Below are 3,614 nucleotides of genomic sequence, written 5' to 3'. Positions count from 1 at the left end.
CGGGTCAGGATTTGATGTATACCTTTTTAATACTATTTGATATATTTCCTAATGTTTATCTATGGTGCTATCTCTGACAATGCAATTAATTCTTAAGGCACGTATTTTACGTACTGGATCATAATGATATGTAATTTTTATAGGCCATTTGTACCATAAAGTAGCAGGTGTTTTAAGCAATAAAATCTTTTACAACAGCGTTATCATAAACTTCAGCGTTTTGCTTTTTTGCAGATTGAATTTTTGCATGTTGCCAAAGAAACTACAGTTTCTCCAGCGAGCATTATCTTTATTCACTTCCTGCCTACTTATATTTGTTTTTCTTAATCCTATCTTTAAATTTTTTTCATTTTAATTATAGATCTGTAATTAGTAATGTGCAATTGGATCAAAAAGGTAAAACAGACTACAAATTTAGTTCCTCATTTTTCCTATAGGGCGCAGTTCATTAGTCCTCTCTGTGGCGTTAGTTAGTTTGTAGTCCGCAATCTAGGTTAAGCATATAGTCCTAGTTGTCAGAGTTTGAACACAAATAAAAAGAATAACCGACGTGCATTCGCTACGTGGTATTGTAATGATTAAGACGTTAATATTAAAGACGTAGAAATCAGTAATAGAAATAGTGTGTAGGTAAAGCCCTACATCTCCGAGGTTTCGTTCGCCTTTCACGTGTTTGCAACAGGTAAGGTTAAATTATCTTCAAATATTAAGTTAAACTGCCTCTTGGGTGTTAAAAGTACAAAAAGCAGAAGGAAATGTTGAAGAGAATTCTATATTCTTAATTTTTGATATTAATTCGGCGTTTTCTTTAAAAATACGCGAATTGAAAATTTTGCTCTTGTCGTGAATTCACAATGATGTTGGAATAGCAGAAACTCAATTACTTTCCTTTTTATATCAACAATTTCTTGGATATTATTACATTATTTCATGATTTCCTCATTCTTTGACTATTCTGCCAATATACATATATACGAATTGAAATAATATTTTCCTCATCTATTCTACTTTTATGACGATAAATTATTAAAAGTCGTTAATATCTCATATTTTTTTCTATTTTCTTTCCTATATGTTGGTGCTTTAAATTGAAAAAAGTAATTTTGACATTATTTCATCATGTTGATAATATTCAACGAACCTTTTCGTTATTTTAATGGTAGAGTTTCTGAGCAATTTGGAGTTTTTAACAATGGCTGTGATTGGTCGTCCTATTATGGCGTCCTCTCATTTCGACCAATCAGATTCATCGTTGCAGGATGAGGTACGCGGAGCCGAGGAGTGTGGTAGTCCTCTACGAAGCTTCGTTCGTTTGGCACGTGTCTGCAACAGGTAAGATTAAATTAACTTCAAATATTAAATTTAATTGCTGGTCGGGTGTTAGAAGTACAAAAAACAGAAAGCAACATCGAAGAGAAGTCTGAATTCGTGATCTTTGACATTAATTCGGCGTTTTCTTCAAAAGTACGTGAGATGAAAATTTTGCTCTTGCCGTGAATTCACAATGAGGTTGGAATAGCAGAAACTCAATTACTTTCCTTTTTATATCATCAATTTCTTGGATATTGTTACATTATTTCATGATTTCCTCATTCTTTGACTATTCTGCCAATATACATATATACGAATTGAAATAATATTTTCCTCATCTATTCTACTTTTATGACGATAAATTATTAAAAGTCGTTAATATCTCATATTTTTTTCTATTTTCTTTCCTATATGTTGGTGCTTTAAATTGAAAAAAGTAATTTTGACTTTATTTCATCATGTTGATAATATTCAATGAACCTTTTCGTTATTTTAATGGTAGAGCTTCTGAGCAATTTGGAGTTTTTAACAATGGCTGTGATTGGTCGTCCTATCATGGCGTCCTCTCATTTCGACCAATCAGATTCATCGTTGCAAGATGAGGTACGCGGAGCCGAGGAGTGTGGTAGTCCTCTACGAAGCTTCGTCCGTTTGGCACGTGTCTGCAACAGGTAAGATTAAATTAACTTCAAATATTAAATTTAATTGCTGGTCGGGTGTTAGAAGTACAAAAAACAGAAAGCAACATCGAAGAGGAGTCTGAATTCTTGATCTTTGACATTAATTCGGCGTTTTCTTCAAAAGTACGTGAGATGAAAATTTTTGCTCTTGTCGCGAATTCACAATGAGGTTGGAACTACAGAATCTATTATATCGTTCATTTCTTAAACATTATTGAATGTTTTTAGTACTGTTACTCGCGATTTATTGTTTTAAATTGTTAAAATTCACTATCACGTGTTGATTTTAACAAGAGATTTCAATAACGTTCTTCCTTGAGCATCATAAAGTCTGTTCGTTTAGCTGCTTCGGTATGGGCCGGTGTCAACCGGTACCGAATATTACCGAATGTTACCGAATGTTACCGATTAGTTTTCGAGGGGCAGGAAGGTCTCGTCATTTGTCTCGTGAACGTCGAGATGATAACACGTGTTGAGAACGTCCTTTCTTATGTGCCGGTAGTACATAATAGGTACGCACAGCATATCTATTCAAATATTTTGCATAAATTATAAAATTCGCTCGTTTGTTAATCATAATTTTATTGCTGTTATGTAAGTTGTATTTACGTAAATTTGTATTTCTTATTTGTTGCAGATATTTGGTTGATATCGAAGCAACGCCATATTGATATTGGTTTGAAATAATTTCATAAAGAATTGGTAACGTTTTCACTTATTATAATCAATTGTTAATATTTATTATTTTTTTTTGTTGGATCGTTGTTAATTGTGAGTATTTTTAATAATTAATTGGTACCAAGGTCAAGGAAAGAAAGATCAAAGAAATTTCTTTTTATCGATTAATACAAAACGGATCATTAATTTTTCATTTTATTAAATAATTTCGTGTAGTAATTTAATACCTGTGTTTTAAATTAGAACAGTATTGAAATAATTCGTTTTTTACTGCAAATGATTGTTTCTCTTCTGTAATTATTAATTATTTTAAACAATCTATTTTTGTTAAGACATAGTAATTGTATTATAATATCCAGCTTTTGGTGCAAGTTTAAATTAGAATCACGTTTTTAAATCACATGCTGTTTAAGCATGATTAATTATTGAACTTTGTTTATTGAAAAGAATTTAGACAATTTATAAATCCAGGCGTAATACAATTTTGAACACATTTTAGCATGCTTACAATTTTAACAACAGAAATCCTCTACTTTAATAAAATGGTATATTATATTTATTTAACAATGATTTTCTATTCTTGTAATATTCATTGAAATAATTATCAACAAGTATTTAAAACATTTCATTATTGCGATATAATCTAGGATCAATATTCAATTTGAATAATATTCGTGTTCGTTGAGAATATTTTATGAACAGGGATATTTCCATTTACAAATAATAACAGTATTTCCTTAACCCAACGCTGAATAAGAAGAATGTTTGTTTTGTATATTTCCACCCATCCCCAACCTGACTAATCTTTTCTTCCAGGAATTGTTGTGGCCGCGCGCAAGGCGGTCGGTAGAGCCAGTGTTTGCACGTACATACGTTTAATGTTTTGATTTTCTCAAGGGTGAACTGGCCCTGAATAGCGTTGCGTTTGTACAATTAGGAATCACG

At 31.6% G+C, this 3,614-nt stretch overlaps 1 long non-coding RNA gene across 1 annotated transcript; it reads left to right on the top strand.

Annotated features, from left to right (window-relative positions):
* The first annotated feature begins 1,842 nt into the window (after positions 1–1,842).
* On the top strand, positions 1,843–2,893 carry LOC143305267 (uncharacterized). Its single transcript, XR_013062133.1, has 2 exons — positions 1,843–1,982; positions 2,629–2,893. It is a non-coding gene; the product is annotated as an uncharacterized LOC143305267 (long non-coding RNA).
* Positions 2,894–3,614: the final 721 nt, after the last annotated feature.

This window comes from Osmia lignaria, chromosome 4 (genome assembly GCF_051020975.1).
Source record: "Osmia lignaria lignaria isolate PbOS001 chromosome 4, iyOsmLign1, whole genome shotgun sequence".
NCBI classification, from domain to species: domain Eukaryota; kingdom Metazoa; phylum Arthropoda; class Insecta; order Hymenoptera; family Megachilidae; genus Osmia; species Osmia lignaria.
This window is presented reverse-complemented; position numbering and strand designations above follow the sequence as displayed.